Source organism: Adiantum capillus-veneris, chromosome 16 (assembly GCF_014529385.1).
Source record: "Adiantum capillus-veneris isolate H3 chromosome 16, ASM1452938v2, whole genome shotgun sequence".
NCBI classification, from domain to species: domain Eukaryota; kingdom Viridiplantae; phylum Streptophyta; class Polypodiopsida; order Polypodiales; family Pteridaceae; genus Adiantum; species Adiantum capillus-veneris.
This window is the reverse complement of record NC_140946.1, coordinates 9,847,663-9,866,856: the sequence shown is the minus strand read 5'-3', so window position 1 is coordinate 9,866,856 and position 19,194 is coordinate 9,847,663. Positions and strand designations below refer to the sequence as shown.

Sequence of the window (19,194 nt, the reverse complement as noted above, 5' to 3'; positions counted from 1 at the left end):
AACACTCGGAGGATTTGTCTAGGACTAAGTGTGCCTTGTTGTCAGCAGAGGGTATGCCTAGGATGGGGGAAAATATGGCTATCGGTAATTAAAAGTTCAAGAACATGATAATGGACCTTTTGTATCAAGGATAAGGGGGCGAATTTAACTTCGTAGGAAAGAGACCTCAAAGATCTATTCGACGAGAGTTGAACCCAAGACGTGCTCGTAAAGAGGGAAATGACTATAGAGAGAGAGAGAGAGAGAGAGAGAGAGAGAGAGAGAGAGAGAGAGAGAGAGAGAGAGAGAGAGAGAGAGAGAGAGAGCCATTTGAGAGGTTCGCTACGTGTGCTACATACAGAGGTCATGATTTCAAGAGCTTCTTATGCTCTTGCAGAATGTGCTGTGAGTGACGGGTATCGTTCAAGGCCATTCGTGTTTGGCGAAGACTTGTTGCCGGGGTGGAAGCGGAAGGCGAAACTTCTACGCTTAACGCGAGCTTTACCTCCTTTGTAGCAAGCGAGAGAGCCTGTTTCTTTAGAAGCAACACAAAGCGGTCAAATCTTTCTGTTCTTTCCTATTACGTTTGAAAAGTAGTGCGGAGAGTTTCAAGGAGGCTGAGAATTTCCATCACGTGATTGTTGCATTTTGAGACAATCCTCAATAGGAGAGCTAGCTCCTTGATGGCTCAGTGTGGCAGCCCATTGTAAAGATCTCAGAGGACGGGAAAGGTATTCATGGTGGGTCGACTCCACGTGAGGCATTATATTTACTCAAATTTTGGGATGGTGGGAAGCGAGGGATATTTGAAGATAAAGGATACATGAATTAGATAAAGCATTGAAGAATTGACTACAAGAAAGGTTGTGTGTCTTTTCTCTTGCATTCATTTGGTCTTTGGCACGTCCTTGGTGGTTTTCTCTGCCAGTGCATTCCAGGCACTTTGTTTTTTGTAGAGCCATTAGGTGATATACATAAAGATGATTAGGAGATATACATATTAAAAAAATAGAGGTAAATTGGCTATGTTTGAAGGTTTTTACACTAAAATCTTCTAATTTGTGGTTTTTTTGGTAATCTTCCCATAATAGTAGTGGGAACGCTTCAGCTTACAACTTTTCATTGCCCACTCTTGTAGCGCGCACATGAGACGTTTCAGCTGCGATCGTTCGCACCACGAACGTATTCAAATCGGCTGGTGCTTTGCGCACATGGTGGCAGCCGTTCCTGCAACTGTGGACATGACGTAGTGCTGATGCTCACTGCGCAGAGCAGGCAGAGAGTGAACGAGCTCCACATCAGCATGTTGCAGCTTTTGCAGGCTTGCAAAACGTTCAGAGGAGTTCCCGCCATGCGAACGCCATGAACGTTTGCAAAACGTGGTGAAGGGGGGGGCCTCCATTGTGGTGGCTGCAGTGAGGAGCTGTTTCTCCCAGTGCAGGGGCGTGGTGGGCCTTGCTGATGTGGAGAGGCCTTTTTCACCGGACGAGCCTCGTGAACGTTGCATGTGCGCAACACATCTGCTGATAGAGCTACCATTGTTTTTCCTCTTCCGGAAGCAGAACAAGTGTAAGTGTCTCTTACATTTGCCTACTGCAATGAAGAGCCAGAGTATTTAAAAAAGATTACCTTGTCTGATGCACTTTTGACTCACAAGAGCAGCTTCCTCTCTCAAGTGCTCGAGAAATGCTCAGGTTCTATTCTTTGAGCGGTATTCAGAGTGATGCCTACACCTTTCTTGGAAAATCTCCTGTGTTTGCAAAACCCAAGATGACCGGGAAAAATGTCTTTGCTTCTCAGTCTGCTTACGGTGAGCATCTTGTCCTCGTCTTTGCACATGCTCTAGCATGGAGGAAGTTTTAATATTGCATGGTTCATGCACCTGAGTGCACAATGTGTGGGTGAAATGAAATGCAATGAACTATTTATCTTTTGCAAAAGGACAAAATAACCTAGAACATCACATGATTATCATACTTTATGATGTCTTAGTAGCAATGTCGTGCATCCTCTTGTGCTGTTGGTGCCTTTGAGTAGATCGTCGAGGTCTCAAGATTATGGAGTGACTAAGTTGTACAACAGTCGTGTACGACATCCCCTATTGAGTGCAACTATCTAATTGAAGAGTGTCTCTTTGAGTTTGCATATCTCAAGTAGGAAACATTCTAAGAATCGCCCATCAAATGTGGTATATGTCTCTCTCAAGATCGTCCAAAGCACATTGAAAGTCATAGTGGATATGTCTTAGAATTCAAGTAATGCTTCTCTGTCCGGGGCTCTAGCTACAAATTTCAAAACTAACATAGGGAGTGCTTTTGAGATACTGATAAATATGCACTTATCTCTATTTGTAGCTTATGCATCTCAAGTGAATGCCCAATGTGGTCTTATTAATTATTTGTCATTTAGGTATTTTTTTACTTACTTCACATGATTTTGAGTAGGGCAATTTCCTAAGGGGGGTTTCTTAAAGACCCCAAGTAGGTATAGAGGAGCAACTTTGCCCCCATTGTATAATTATCTATTCATTGCCAAGTTGGTTAATTCAGAGCATTCTCTCGTGCATAATCTTCGTAACTCTATGAGATACTTCTGCATCGTTGGCTTTTATATGGAGCAATTGGCTTCTCAAGAGGTGAAGAGGATCAATATGAGCGTTTTCAGTGGTGGGCGGTGGCTATGTTTTCGACCATCTCTTGCTCTAGCGTTTTGAAATGCTTGTGACTTTGGGCCCTTTGAGGTCGAGTTTAGACAATGTTTTGGAAATGCTAGCAGAGCCAAGGATAGCGTTTCTCACTGTGTTTTGAGACGCAGGGCTCTGGAGGCCAAAACGGGAAGCACCTGCGGCAACGTTTCAAGACTCGAAGGACAGAGTGCTCAGACAACTGTGAGTTTTACTCTTAAGCATTTTGAGATGCTGTCACCCTCTCTAATCCCGCTACGACAACGTTTCGAGAAGTTGTAGATTAGGCCCTAGTGCGATTGTTGTTTCCGTAGCGGTCTGTAACGCAACGCACTTGCAGGGTTGTAGGGGGCAACAAAATTGGTGGTGTTTTGAGAAGCCTTGTAGAAGGGGTTGACCGCAATTATTCGATCCTCCTTGTACTCTCTTTCTCCTAGTGAGGGGGGGCTCCGATTTGGGGGAGTTTGTCGGAGCTTGTGTCACAAACGGGAGCGCTTAATAATATAAAATATACTTGAATAAATAGAACTTATCACTTAATACTGAAGCCAGAGGATATAGAGAGAAATAGAGAGAGTTAGAGGGTGAGAAGAATCTCATAGTCACAAGGGACGCATTTCGGGACGGGGAACGGGGCTCAAATGGATTTTTAGTGTAAAAAAGAGGGCGGGACGGCAAGTGGGGACGGAAAAGTGGGGATGGGAAGCCCGAAAAAGAGCGTCCCCTGCGACACGGTACTGGGACAAAAGATGGGCTGGTCCCCTCCCCCCCCCCGTAAAAATATCTTTATCACTGGGGAGAAGTCTATACAAGCACTTGAACCGAACGTATTACCACGTTCGTTCTAGAACAATACTCAATGGTTCCTGGAAGCCTCAGCTTCTAACCCTATTCGAAGGAACTTCTGTTCCTTACTCCGAATCCTAGAGAACCAAGGTTCTTGCCTCTGGATCTCACCTGCCAGACTCAGGGCATGGCATCCCTGCAACTCTTTTTCGACTATGTTCCCAGAGTCCTCTTCTTGCAGAATAACTTGCTTTCCCATACACGAAGTCCTTTCTTGGAAATCTTAACTTTCGGATCACAACTCGAGAGTCTACCGCTCTCAGATCCGCTGTGAGGAAGTACTCCCCCAAAGAAGACACCACCATCTTGGGTGGACACACTTACCACTTGACCTCGACACGTTAGATCACTTGCTTACACAGGAGCATCTACATGGACTTAGGGAGACGATCTTGGATCTCTTCTTGGACAGGTTCATTGCTTGGATCTACATACTGGAGTGGGACTTCAGTGCTTTGGACTCTCTTGGAGGGTTTACTAGCGAGATACAGGAGATCAGGCATCATTACGCGACTACATCCGAAGTCACTCGGAGCTTGGCTTGGATGGTAGTGCAGTTGCTCTTCTATACTCCTGATCATTTCGATTGCTACCTTCAGAGTTGGGCAGTAGGCCACTCCCAGCTCATTTACATTGAGAGCCACATCGAGATGCGGTTTGGTGGCGTTGTTGGCGCGGATTTTGTTTTGGTTGACACCGGAGAATTGGAGGCAGGAGATACAAGCAAGACGGCGCAGACAAATTGGTTTGGCCTTTCCTCTTCTCAGAGGATCTTCACAGCGCAGACGGCTCAGTCTGGCTTCCCTTCATACAGGATGATTACGGTGTAGACAGCTTGGTCCGACCACACCGCTTCTCAGAGGCCCTTCCCAGCGCAGACGGTTGAGTCTGGCTTCCCCTCATCTTGGATTACCTTACCTATTGACAGGACACCATCTGTTGGTGGTCCGTGCGGTCTCCCGATGACTGCTGTAGCTTACGGTAGCTTCTACAGTGCAGATTGTTTAGTCTGGCTTTCCTTGTTTCAGAGCGTTTACGGTGCAGATTACTACATTTGGCCTTCCGGGAGTTTTACATAGCTTAGCCACCTGGCCACAGTGGGTTGCAGGATCATGCATTGACAGGCTTCGGTCATTTTCATGACGGTTCTTTGGCTTCTCCATTTTCTCAAGACGGTTTGACTACAGACACCACAAATCCTAATGGGCAGAACACTTGTAGATCTATTGGCACTTCTTTTACGATAAGAAGTTGTTTTCACACTCAGTTCGGGACCTTCACGCAGTATCTTTACCCTGTATCGACGGAGTACAGCAATTTGCTACACTGCTCGTGACTACATTTACCATAGAGATCTCTCGGCGGTCGGGACACCCTAGACTGTTGCTACACTCGCGGAGTTCGTCAGAGTAGTGTCCTTCAATGGACAATTGCAATAGACATCTTCATCATTTGCCTCACATCTTCGGCTTCATGCGGTTTGTCCAGCATTTGTAACCAACTTGGACACCCCAAGTCTAGATTCTACCGCGACACAGCAGAGATTCACTTCAAAACAGTTCACAAAAGACGACACGGCCCGGCGTAGTTCCATGCCAAGAGTTATTGGCCCCAAAGACTGGTGCCCCTTTCGTTATTTCTTTTTATATTAATCTGTGTGCAAAGTACAAGGGAGTCTTTGGGATCTCACACTCAGACTCTGCGTCTAGATGCTCTGAGTAATGAGACCCAAGAGAGCTATTTATTGTTACAAGGGTTGCCCAAAAGTAGAGCCTCGAAATTAGTTAAAAATAAAAGCAATTGATCTCTCGAAAGCTTCTCAACTCAAAAGCATTAATCCCCAAAAGCTGGCAGCGCGATTTGAGGCAGTCCGTAAATCACGGAAGTCCGTACGCTGCCATGTTAGCATGTCAGCTCATTTGCGGCTGTCCGTACAGTGCCACGTCAGCCTGTCGACGCAATTTTCTCAGCGGAAGGTGTAAAGATGGACCTGACCAAAGTTGAGACCATTTGTGATTGGCCCGATTTGAAGAATGTTTATAAAGTTTGAAGCTTTTTGGGTTTCTGCTCCTATTATCAACGGTTCATTCGGAAATTTGCAGAGATTGCTTCTCCTTTGTATATGGTGACTGAGGAAGGAGTTCCTTTTACTTTGGGACCGATAGAGATTGTAGCCTTTTAGACTCTCAAGGAAAAGCTGACAGCGGGACGAAGATTGGCCTTGCCAGACTTGCAAAAGCCATTCGAAGTTTATTGTGATGCTTGTGGTTGCAGTTTGGGAGCAACTCAAGAAGGATGTGGACAACTTTGTACGCAGTTGCTTGGTATGCCAAAAGGTTAAGTTTGACAGGCATAAAGCATAGGGATTGTTACAGCCTTTACCCATTCCCACCTGCCCCTGGGAAAGTATTGCAATGGATTTTGTTGCTAAATTGGCTTTATCTTACAGAAAAATAATTCTAAATGAATTATTGGATTTATAAGTGAGAGGGTTTTCTCGCTCGGAACACCAAGGAAAAATAATTTTAAATGAATTATTGGAATTTTAAGTGAGTGGGCTTTTCTCATTGGAGACATCCGAGTACAGAGTATTCCTAGTGCGTCATTTAAAGTAATGACGGGAACACTGAGAAGAGGAATATCTGTAAGGCCACCAGGAACGGGTACTTCTGATGCGTCACATCGGATGGGTGACAGGGAGCATCGGAAAGAAGTATCCGACCATCCGGGAACGGACATCTCTGATGCGTCATAGGATGGGTGACATAGAGCATCGTGAAGGAGATTGTACCGTAAGTTCGGTAGGAAAGGACTAGGTGATGGGTATTCCTGATGCGTCACAAGGTGGGCGATGGGTGCATCGGAAAGGGAATATCCGTAGTTGGGAGGAAATTCCGAACTGTGTTAGAATTGTGCACAAGGAAAAAGCAAGCACTTGAATGAAGATGGGTTCAGAGGAAACTTTGAGGAAAAACAGATGCTTTCTGAGAAAGCGGGATTGCTTTCCCAGAAAGCAGATGCTTTCCCGCAAGGAAGTCTATGTTTGCATTGCAACTGTGCATGTGATTGCATCCAAGGACGCCTGGGAAGTGCTGTGAAAGCATTGTTTTTAACTTATAAGGTTTTATTGAGTTTTTGGGCAGGTTCAGACTATTGTTAAAATACACCGGCCGCCCACTTAATAAGTGGGCAGCCATCTGATAAATAAGGCAACAGACCAGCTAGCGTTTTCTCTCTCTCTTTTTCTGGCAGAATGAAAAAAAAAAAGAAAAAAAATTATTAAAAAAAAAAAAAAAAAAACGGCCGCGATCTCTACGCGAGCAGCTATTCGTGTCCATGGCTAGGAGCTATAAAAGCATCACATGCCCTCACTCAGAGGGGAGGATCAGTTTTTGCAAGAAGGAGATGCTGCCTGCAGAGTTCACCCACAAAGAAGACATTTGCCAGTGATGGCCAGGACTTTCCCAAGTGTACCCGATGTCGCCAAGATCCAGTGCGCGAGTTCCCTCGCGAAGAAGTGCATACGGAGCGTGTTTCCATCGCGACAAGCTGCTGTTTTTCTCTGTTTTCAACCCATAAACGTCGTAGACGGGGCTGATTTACGAGAAGGAACTCGAGAACACACCTCTTTTGTGTGTAGGATTGGAAGAGAGGATTTTCTATGTAGAGATCTCTTCCGGGGAATTGCTTTTTCGAGAACCGATTTGCGTTTTGAGCGCCGAGACTTTGAAGGTAACGATTTTCATGTTATGATCTCTGAGTATTTGATTGCAGGTGTACTTCCTCTTCGTGAGGGAGTAGGAGCAGAGGAAGGCATGAGCCTGTGCAGGAGAAAAGCGCTCTGAGGAACTAGAGCCAGATCAACCCAAGGGTTTCATACCCGATTTTGGGAAGTAGATCCACGGATCGCAGAGAGGTAGTCTCTCAAGTTGTGATCCGAAAGTTGGAATTCCCAAGTAAGGACTTCATGTCCGGGAAAGCAGAGTTGTTCTGCGGGAAGAGGACTCTGGAAACAGAGTTGGGGAAGAGAGTTGCAGGGATGTCATGCCCTGAGTCTGGAAGGTGAGATCCAGAGGCGAGAACCTTGGTTCTCAAGGATTTGGAATAAGGAACGGAAGTTCCTTGGAATAGGGTTTTGCCCTAGGAATCGGAAGCTAAGGCTTCCAGGAACCATCAAGTCTTATTCTAGAACGAACGTGGTAATACGTTCGGTTAAAGTGCTTGTATAGACTTCTCCTCAGTAATAAAGATACTATTACGAGGGGGGGACCAGCCCATCTTCTGGTCCTCAGTACTGTGTCGATCTTCTCACTCCCTATCTCTCTCCCTTTATCTATTTCTCTCTATATACTCTGGCTTCAATATTAAGTGATAAATTCTATTTATTTGAATGTATTTTATATTGTTATGCGCTCCCGTTTGTGACAGATTTCATCTTTGATCTCTCGAAGACACAGAGTGGGCATGATGGCCTTTGGACGGTCTTTCACAGATTCAGTAAGCAAGCTCATTGCTCTGCAGTAAAGAAGATAGTTAAGCCCGATCCTTTGGCAAAACTGTTCGAATATATGGCATGTCCGAGTCCATTGTTTCAGACAAAGATACTCTTCTACTAGTTGTTTTGGACAGCAATCTGGGAGAACATTGGCATGTGGTTGCAGTTCTCGTCCTCGTTCCACCCGCAGACAGATGGGCATCATGGAAATAGCTAATTCAATGGTTTTGAATTTCTTGAAGTCTTCTTCTTTGGATCAGAAGACTAAATGGGAAAAGTATTTGCATGTTTTTGGTGATGGTCCAATTCGTTGGGCTTCTTTCAAGAATGTCTTAGTTAGTACTCATTACACAAGTCCTTCCATAAAAGCCCTCAATCATTTGAGGCGTTTAAGGAAAAAACATCTTGTGGTAGATCGTCGTTTAAGTCCGGTTTAAAAAACATCTTGTGGTAGATCGTCGTTTAAGTCCGGTTTATACCTCTCAAGTTATTTATGTTATTTAAGTATTCATGATAGTTCTATGATGTATGTTGGCCAAACCTTTTGAACAGCTTTTGTCCGTTTTCAGGAACATGTAAGAGAAGCGAGAAAAGTTCAAAGTAAGAGCACCGTACGTGAAAGTGTGAAACCCTTGTATGCGACAATAGCAAAACATGGCTTTGAGTCTTTCCGTTGTTTCCCCATTGAGCACATAGAGGGTAATTTTAGAAACTCGAAAGAGTTCTATAAATCAGTGTGGCCTCGAGAGTTGTTTTTGATGAGAACTTTGCATACTTTTTTACCTAAAGGTTTCAACTTTGGAAGGAAAGTCTTCTTTACGTATAAATAAGACAGTTTACCATAAGAAACCTATGCTTTGGCGAAGGCATCCCAAACCCGAGTTAGTTCTCCCTTCAAGTCAGTTTAAAAGGACTTGGATTTCTTAAGGTTCTTGTTCAGATCCACCTTCTATCCTTGAAATAATTCCAGTTTTTTTGAACAACACTATTTCTAGTAGAGTACAAGGTCTCCCTAGGGCTTCAATCTCTAGAATTGAGAGTGATGGCCCTTCGAACCATAGAATTTTTGTTTATAGGGATTTCAAACGGAGATTGATTTACCTATCTAGAGCCACGGAGTTGGGTTCTTTTTCTTATAAATTATTTGAAAGGTATAATATAAGGATCCTATTTAAGCTCTTGTATACCCTTGAGAACTACTCTTATGAAGATTTGGAGCTAAGATAGTCTCATAGTACTCAACTTCGAGTACTGTTAGGCAAATTTTTGAAGTCCAAGTGTCCTAGTCTGAAAAAACTTTGGTTGGAAAGAAAGACTCGTTGATAACTATCTTTACCTCCCCTGATTTATACAAGATTGGATTAAGCTCTATTTTGAGATCTCAAGAAGCTTTGGATGCTCTCCCTCCTTATGTGAGAAAGGTATGGAACCATCCCGTCGTAGCTTTCAAATATGTGAAAACTTTAGGACAAAAAGCTTTCAACTATAGTGACATCGGACGTAATCTTAAAAAGCAAGAAAGGCTAGCAATCTCAAGTATTGATTGCCCTTGTAGTAAAACTGCCTTTTCTTCTTACGTAAATGGAGCTTTGGGTCATGTAGTTAGTGTCGATTGTTCTATTCTTCCTTGGAATTCCTTGAAAGACCTTTTCTCAAGACGTACTAAATATAGGCTCCCTTCCTCAAATGACTCTTGCCATTTCAAAGCCATAGATAATTTCTAGTTTCGTAGTAAAGTTTGAGGAGGCTTTAGGAGTTCAAGGTGTTTTTACCCATTAGAAGTCTGTAGTCCTCAAGAAAGCTTCTTTGAAATTAGCATCTTACACAAGTTCTTCCATAAAAGCCCTCAATCGTTTGAGACGTTCAAGGAAAAAGCATCTTGTGGTAGATTGTCCTTTAAGTCCGGTTCATACCTCTCAAGTTATTTATGTTATTTATAGTATTCATGATAGTTCTATGTTGTATGTTGGCCAAACCTTTCGAACAACTTTTGTCCGTTTTCAAGAACATGTAAGAGAAGCGAGAAAAGTTCAAAGTAAGAGCACCGTACGTGAAAGTGTGAAACCCTTGTATGCGGCGGTAGCAAAGCATGGCTTTGGGTCTTTCCGGTGTTTTCCCATTGAGCACATAGAGGGTAATTTTAGAAACTCTAAAGAGTTCTATAAATTAGCGTGGCCTCGAGAGTTGTTTTGGATGAGAACTTTGCAGACTTTTTTCCTTGAAGGTTTCAACTTGGAAGGAAAGTCTTCTTTACGTAAAAATAAGACAATTTACCATAAGAAACCTATGCTTTGGCGAAGGCATCCCAAACCCGAGTTAGTTCTCCCTTCAAGTCAGTTTAAAAGAACTTGGATTCCTAAAGGTTCTTGTTCAAATCCACCTTCTATCCCTGAAATCAATCCAATTGTCTTGCACAACACTATTTCTAGTAGAGTACAAGGTCTCCCCAGGGCTTCAATCTCTAGAATTGAGAGTGATGGCCCTTCTAACCATAGAATTTTTGCTTATAGGGATTTCAAACGGAGATTGATTTACCTATCTAGAGCCATGGAGTTGGGTTCTTTTTCTTATAAATTATTTGAAAGGTATAATATAAGGATCCTATTTAAGCTCTTGTATACCCTTGAGAACTACTCTTTGAAGATTTGGAGCTAAGACAGTCTCATAGTACTCAACTTCGAGTACTGTTAGGCAAATTTTTGAAGTCCAAGTGTCCTAGTCTGAAAAATCCCTTGGTTGGAAAGAAAGATTTGTCGATAACTATCTTTACCTCCCCTGACTTAGACAAGATTGGATTAAGGTTTATTTTAAGATCTCACGAAGCTTTGGATGCTCTTTCTCCTTGTGTGAGAAAGGTCTATGTGAAAACTTGAGGACAAAAAGCTTTTAACTATAGTGACATTGGACGTAATTTTAAAAAGTAGAAAGGCTAGCAATCTCAAGTATTGATTGCCCTTGTAGTAAAACCGCCTTTCTTCTTACGTAAATGGAGCTTTGGGTCATGTAGCTACTGTTGATTGTTGTCGACCTAGGTTTCCAAATGGCTTAGTTATTGTTTCAAAGCCATTTTACCTAGCATAAATGAATTGTGGAAAAATCTGCTAAAGGAAGCAAACGTACTTACTGATTAAAGTTGGATTTTAAATGATTCAGTAGGTGTGATTATCATGGGTCTATGTTTGGACACTCCAAGTCAAGAATTGACCGCGACAGCACCAAATAACCACTTCAAAATAGTTCACAGTTCACAATAGATTTACACTGGCCCGACGGAGTTCCGTGCCTAGAGATATTGGCCCCAAAGACTGGCGCCCCTTTCAGTATTTCTTTTTGTATTAATCTGAGTTCAAAGTACAAGAGTGCGGGCAGGCGCTCCCACTCAGACTCTGCGTCCAGATGCTCTGAGTTGTGAGTGACCTACCCACTTATTTAAAGAGTACAAGGGATGCCAAAAGCAGAGCCCCAAAAGCTGAAAATCAAAAGCCCATAAATAAAGCAAAGGCTCTTTCTCTCTCTTGCTTATAAAATAAAGCAAGTTCCAAAAAGCTGTCCAATCAAAAGCTTTTAAAATAAAGCAGAGAAGCTTTTTTTTCTCTCTCATTCTTCTATGCATTTATAAAATAAAAGCAAAAGCTTCTCTCTCTCTCTCTCTCTCTCTCTCTCTCTCTCTCTCTCTCTCTCTCTCTCTCTCTCTCTCTCATCTCTTGCGTTGAGTAAAAGCAAAAGCCAAAAGCCAGCCAAAAATTGCCAGCGCAATTTGCAGGTTAGGGTTAGGGTTAGGACAGAATTAGGGTTTTTGGCAGGTTTTAGGGTTAGGGTTAGGGTTTCTGGCAGATTTTAGGATTTGCAAGTTTTAGGGTTAGGCTTTCCAGAAATTAGGGTTTCAACAGTAGTCAGGGTTTCCTCTCGGGTAGCCACATCATCACTTTGTGACATACCCCCCTATTGAAAGCATTGTAATCGCCCTCGATTACGCCTGCAAAACAGACACAGACCATAAACCGTCTTAGCAGACACTAACTGTTAGTACCTACGCACTAGGAACACACATCTAGCACATGTATCAATCGACAGTCACATCACACGACATCACAGGACATCACTAAACATCACAGGACATCACATGACATTCAACATTCATTCGGATCTTAGACCATGATTAGCAATGTAGCTAGCAATCACATCTAGGTCCAATCGGGACCTCATCGATGTTCGATTGACTAACCCCTATTGCAACCATGTTTGTTCGAGATCAATCAAACCAAAATGCTGCAGTCATTTTGTCTATCAGTTCCTGCACTCAAAAGAAGTGAAGAACAAATCAGTATCATTATCAGGAATTCCATTTCATGAAGTCATCCAACAGAATACTGTCAGCTGTCAGTATCCCTGAAGCTCAAAGAGACATCAGTGACTTTAGTATCAAAATCAAGGCATCTGTTGACAAAGGAGCGGAGTGACTCCCCTCTTGTGCATCCCACTGCACCAGATCTCCGGCCAAGTTGAATTCTGGGTTCCGTTTGGAGTAGACTATGCTAAACCAAAACATCGAGGTAAAGTTTCACAATCCGAGGAGTATCTGCTAGGTCCTCCTCCTCCATCCACTTCGCATCAAATGCAAGAAAGTTCTTGAACTTAACCAAGAACCGCCTTCGGACTTTACCTTTCTTCGTATCGTTATGTGCCAAAATCTGTTCAGGAACAAGGATCTCCTCGTTTTCTTCCACTTCGGGTTGCTCATCAGGCTCCCCATCATCAGGCACATCACCTTTAAAAGGTTTCAAGAGACTCACATGGAATGCATTGTGAATCCTCCAAGTATGTGGCAGTTTCAATCGGAAGGAGACATCATTTATCTTTTCAGTGATCTGGAAAGGTCCGTAGTATCGCATACTAAGCTTTGGAAAAAGCTTCTCCTTTCCCTTTTTCTTTCGTAGGCGCGCCTTCTCAAAACGTAAGAGCACCCAATCATCCTCCTTCAATTTCAAGTCGCGACGATGGTGATCTACTGCCTTTTGTTGTCGTTCTTGAGACTCCTGCAAAGTCTTGCGAACCTTGGCAAAAGCCGTATCCAAATCTCGCGAATATTCATCCGCTTCAAATATCTAATCTTTCGTGCTCAGGAAGGATGGAACCTTCGCAGCACTTTCACATGGCGTCTTCCCCGTCGAAGAGTATCGTGTTATTGTAGGCAAATTCCACCAAAGGTAAGTTCTTTTTCCATTGAGTCTTCTAATCCGAGATACAAGACTTCAATAAATCTAAAACCACTGAATTGGCAATCTCAGATTGCCCGTCAGTCTGCAAGTGGAACGATGACAAGAACTGCAACCGCGTGCCAATGTTCTCCCAAATTGCCTTCCAAAACAAACTCAGAAATCTGGGGTCTTTGTCGGAGAGAATCGTCTTAGACGTGCCATGTAATCGGAAAATCATCGTGATCATTCTGTGTTTTCGGGAGATCAAAAATGAAATCCATTTTAATACTTTCCCAAGGGCGGGTGGGTATGGGTAAAGGCTTTAACAATCCCTGTGCCTTATGCCTGTCAAAGTTGACCTTCTGGCATACTAAGCAATTGCGTACAAACTCGTCCACATCCTTTTTGAGTCTCGGCCAAAAGAAGTATCTCTCTACCCCCTTCATGGTGGTAGCAATGCCGCGGTGACCTGTAAAAGGTGGACAGTGGCATTCAGTCATAACCTTTTCCCTCAACGGCTGTGTAACGCACAACATAGTCTTTCTCATCAAGTAGCCTTCCCGAAGGAAGTATCCAGCTACTGTCTTCCCATCCCGTATCCGTGTGAAAATATCTGCAAAATCTGTATCTGTGGCATACTAATCGACCATATCCTCAAAGCTCCTATGATGTATCGCGGAAATAGCCAGAACCAACAGCTTCCGAGACAAAGCATCTGCCACCACATTCTTCTGTCCCTGCACATGGACAATTTAGAAGTGAAACTGTGACAAGATGTTCGCCTACCGAATTTGCTTGCTTCTGTGACAAGAAGTAGTGCAAACTCTGATGGTCTGTAAAGACCGTAAAATCTGATCAGGTCAAAACATATTCAACCTTTATCCATCGTTCAGTTCTCTCCCAAAAGAATGAATAAAGAAACTGAAGTTCATCAAGTACCATCTCTGAGCCCTTCATTCATCAAAGTCGCTTTCTTGGCTCGGTAGTCAACCACGGCATAGTTCTGGTGGTACCAAGGGATTCCAAGTAGAACGTCACTCGCGTGCCTTGAACACCCCTGTCATTGCAAACAAAGTTTGCCAATGCTCGGTGTAATGGCAACATCCCATCCGGGTGCTAGTCGAACTACCTCCGCCTGTGGTGTCAGTCTGTCGGGCGTAATTCCAAATCGAGCTGCCAATTCCAAGTGAGAAGAAGTTGGCCCTGGCTCCTTCAAAAGAGCTTCCTGATCCTTCACTTTGCCCCAAAAGTGGCAAAGTTTGTACTTTCATTCATTAGATTCGGTGCAGGTCCCACGCCATGTGGTACCAGTTCTGCTTTTCTATCTGCCTTTTCTGCCACGTTCCTCAACTGCTCTCGAACTCTTAGGCCTGTCGTCGTCCTTTATCATTCTGTTCTTTCGGTGCCTGTTTAGGGCACTTCGCGGAGATATGTCCATGTTCCCCGCATCCAAAGCACTTTCCCTCTCTAATGAAGCGAGCTCTCTCCTCAAGAGTAAGCTTGGGTCGTGCATCCTTTTTATTTGGGTTGCCCTTTTTCTTTCTACGTTCATTCCCAGAAGTCTGTTCGGCTCGTTGTGTCATGGCCTCATCTGTGGGGTAGGTCAGACTGCCAGAGTGAATGGCAAAGCCCCGCTTCGCATGACTTATCAACTCATGAATAGAAGCTGGCTTCTGTTCCAAGCAGTGATCTCGGATCTCTGTAGATAGACCCAAGGTAAACCGCTCAATTTGTTCTCTGAACGAGATCTTCTTGAATGAAGAGGTGGGTAGAAAAGAGCTCCAAAATCTTTCACAGTAAGCATTGATTGTATCTTTCTTGGTCATTCGAAGATGGTTTCAAGCAGCTTGTATATCTCATTCATATTCTTGCGTCAACCAAGAAGAAATAAAAAGCTTCTTAAATTTCGGCCATTTAACTGGCGCAGTCTTGTTTAAAAGAAGTGTGGACCACCAAGTACGAGCATTCCCCTTAAAGTAAGAGGCAGCTCTCCGAATCTTGGAGTGCTCTGAATAGCGTCCTCCCGCGAAAGCGATGTCAAACTGTTGTATAAAAGACAAAGCCTTCGAAGCATCTGAGTATCTTGAAAAAGTATCAAACTTGATCGAGTGGCCACCTTCCTTAAACTCTCGGACTTTCTTGCTTTTATCTTCGAGAAAGTCATACTGGTTGGCTTTGTAAAAAAATTCTTCTTGTTCGCATAAAAGTTTCTGTCATCGGAATCTGAGTTGTCTGTAGACGAGTCCTCAGTAGAATTGTCAGTCTCTGGGCGCCTTTTTCTTGCCCTTTCCGAAGCTTTGTTTCTTGCTTCACTTTTTACCTTTTCTGTCTTCTTCGCTCGAATTTGAAGAGCTAGAAGAACTGTCGGAGGAAGAAGAAGAAGAAGAAGAAGAAGAAGAAGAAGAACTCGGTACTCCTTCAAATCGAACACGCTTCTTCTGTTTCTTTGCCTTGTCAAATGTCGACTGATGACCCAAATAACCCGGGAAGTCAGTGCTCTTTTTCTGCTTTTTGCCGTGCTTTTTAGCTTTCTTCTGTGCGTCAAAACGTTGAGTAATCCGTGCATCAACCACCTCTTCTAGTTCCTTTTCTGAATATTGCTTGTGATAAGAAGGTTTCTTGAGAGCGGGTTTCGAGGGTGGTGTAGTGGTTTTTTTGCCACTGCGCATGCACTTCCTGAAAAGAAGTCTCGCTCATATATTTTGCAAATTTTGGGTCCTTAGCAAAATTGAGCATCATCTTTGTTGCATCGCTAATCAATTGACGACGCTCCATCTCTCGTCTCTCCGCTTGAGTAGGCCAAGGCGGGCCATAGTCTCTGCTTGAATCTTCGTTGTGATCCCAGCCCGCATCTCCTGATGCAGAGGGAGTCGATTGATCCTTGCGTGAAGCCATAGGTGCCGCGGAAAAAAAAATGGGGATCGGATTTCCCGTAGAAGAGAAATCGGCCGTGCTCTGATACCACTGTAACAGACTTGGACACTCCAAGTCGAGAATCGACCGCGACAACACCAAATAACCACTTCAAAACAGTTCACAGTTCACAATAGATTTACATTGGCCCAACGAAGTTCCGTGCCTAGAGATATTGGCCCCAAATACTGGCGCCCCTTCCGGTATTTCTTTTTGTATTAATCTGAGTTCAAAGTACAAGAGTGCGGGCAGGCGCTCCCACTCAGACTCTGCGTCCAGATGCTCTGAGTTGTGAGTGGCCTACCCACTTATTTAAAGAGTACAAGGGATGCCAAAAGCAGAGCCCCAAAAGTTGAAAATCAAAAGCCCATAAATAAAGCAAAGGCTCTTTCTCTCTCTTGCTTATAAAATAAAGCAAGTTCCAAAAAGCTGTTCAATCAAAAGCTTTTAAAATAAAGCAGAAGCTTTTTTTTCTCTCTCATTCTTCTATGCTTTCATAAAATAAAAGCAAAAGCTTCTCTCTCTCTCATCTCTTGCGTTGAGTAAAAGCAAAAGCCAAAAGCCAGCCAAAAATTGCTAGCGGAATCTGTAGGTTAGGGTTAGGGGAGGATTAGTGCTAGGGTTAAGGCAGAATTAAGGTTTCTGGCAGGTTTTAGGGTTTGCAAGTTTTAGGGTTTGCAGGTTTTAGGGTTAAGGTTAGGGTTTCTAGCAGATTTTAGAGTTTGCAGGTTTAGGGTTAGGGTTTCCAGAAATTAGGGTTTTAGCAGCAGTCAGGGTTTCCTCTCGGGCAGCCACGTCATCACTTTGTGACAGTCTATACCTTGCACTTTCCTTTAAGGTTGAATGTGGGCTTATCCTGGTGTCGCTAAATTGGGTTGACTTGACATAAGAATAATTCTAAATGAATTATTGAATTTATAAGTGAGACGGTTTTCTCGCTTGGAACACCAAGGAAAAATATTCTAAATGAATTATTGGAATTTTAAGTGAGAGGGTTTTTCTCATTGGAGACATCGGAGTACAGAGTATCCTAGTGCGTCATTCAGAGTAATGACGAGAGCACTATGAAAGGGAATGTCTCTAAGGCCACGAGGAACGGGTACTTCTGATGCATCACATTGGATGGGTGACAGGGAGCATTGGCAAGAGGTATTCGACGATCTTGAATCGTGCCAGTGTGTGTCCAACCATAATAGTGCGGTAATTTCCAGGCTCTGTAGGATCACCTGCCTGACATCTCTGATGCGTCATAGGATGGGTGACATAGAGCATCGTGAAGGAGATTGTTCCGTAAGTTCGGTAGGAAAAGACTAGGTGACGGGTATTCCTGATGCGTCACAAGGTGGGTGACGGGTGCATCGGAAAGGGAATATCCATAGTTAGGAGGAAATTCCGAAATGTGTTAGAGTTGTGCACAAGGAAAAGCAAGCACTTGAATGAAGATGGGTTCAGAGGAAACTTTGAGGAAAAACAGATGCTTTCTGGGAAAGCAGGATTGCTTTTCGCGGGAAAGCAAACGCTTTCCCTCGAGGAAGTCTATGTCTCCATTGCAACTGTGCATGTGATTGCATCCAGGGACGCCTGGGAAGTGTTGTGTAAGCATTGTTTTTATTTATAAAGTTTTATTGAGTTTTTGGACAGATTCACACCATTTTTAAATATGCAGGCTGCCCACTTAATAAGTGGGCAGCCTTGGAAAATAAAGCAACAAAAACTAGCCAGCCATATCTCTCTCTCTTTATGGCAGAACAACGCAAAAGCAAAAAAAAAAAAACGGCCGCGATCTCTACGTGGGCAGCCAGCGCTCTGCTATCTTTGCCATAGCGAGGGAGCTATAAAAGCATCACACGTCCTCTACCAGAGGAAAGACCAGTTTTTGCAATGAGAAGATGCTGCTGCAGATTTCAGCCCCAAAGAAGACGTTGCCCATGATGCCCATGGTTGTCCCAAGCGTAACAGATGACGCCAAGACCAAGTGCGCGAGTCCCCTCACAAAGAAGTGCCTACGGAGCGTGTTTCCATCACGACACACTGCTTTTTTTTCTCTGTTTTCAGCCCATAAACGTCGTAGACGAGTCGTAGACAAAGCTGATTTATGAGAAGGAAAAGGATTTTCTATGTAGAGATCTCTTTCGGGGAATTGCTTTTCGAGAACCGAGTTGCGTTTTGAGCGTCGAGACTTTGAAGGTAACAATTTTCATGTTATGATCTCTAAGTATTTGTTTGCAAGTGTACTTCCTCTTAGTGAGGGAGTAGGAGCAGAGGAAGGCATGAGCCTCTGCAGGAGAAAGCGCTCTGAGGAACTAGAGCCAGATCAGCCCAAGGGTTTCGTGCCCGAGTTTGGGATGTAGATCCACGGATCCGAGAGTTGTAGGCTCTTGAGTTGGGGATGTGGAAGTTGAGATTCCCAAGGAAGGACTTCGCGTCCGGGAAAGCAGAGTTGTTCTGCGGGAAGAGGACTCTGGGAACCGAGTGGGAAAAGAGTTGCAAGGATGCCATGCCGTGAGTCTGGAAGGTGAGTTCCAGAGGCGAGAGCCTTGGTTCTCGAGGATTTGGAATAAGGAACTGAAGTTCCTTGGAATAGGGTTTTGCCCTAGGAATAGGAAGCCGAGGCTTCGGGGAACCATTAAGTCTTATTCTAGAACGAACGTGGTAATACGTTCGGTTCAAGTGCTTGTATAGACTTCTCCTCAGTAATAAAGATACTATTACGCTGGGGGACCAACCCATCTTCTGGCCAGTATTGTGCCGATCTTCTCACTCTCTCTCTCTCTCTCTCTCTCTCTCTCTCTATTTCTCTCTATATCCTCTGGCTTGAGTGATAAGTGATAAATTCTATTTATCCGAGTCTGTTTTATATTGCTATGCAGTCCAGTTTGTGACACTTGGATTCATCTAGGTATATTCAGTGGGTGTGATTCCTGTTATAAAGTTTTTGAACTCTTCAAGAAGCCTTAAAGAGAAATCTTCTCCTTTGTCTCCAAACTTTTGACTTTACAACGCTATATATGAAGTTAAATTTGGAGGACCTTAAATTCAAATTCAAGGCTCTTAGTTCAAAAGTTTTTGCGTACAAGCTT

At 43.6% G+C, this 19,194-nt stretch overlaps 1 pseudogene across 1 annotated transcript in view; it reads left to right on the top strand.

Moving 5' to 3' along the window:
- Positions 1–1,086: 1,086 nt before the first annotated feature.
- Positions 1,087–19,194, top strand: part of LOC147438546 (cystathionine beta-lyase, chloroplastic-like) — a 56,583-nt pseudogene continuing 38,475 nt past the window's right edge. The window contains exons 1-2 of the transcript XR_015184500.1: positions 1,087–1,548; positions 1,642–1,789. The product of XR_015184500.1 is annotated as a cystathionine beta-lyase, chloroplastic-like (transcript). The remainder of the gene's footprint in view (positions 1,549–1,641; positions 1,790–19,194) is intronic.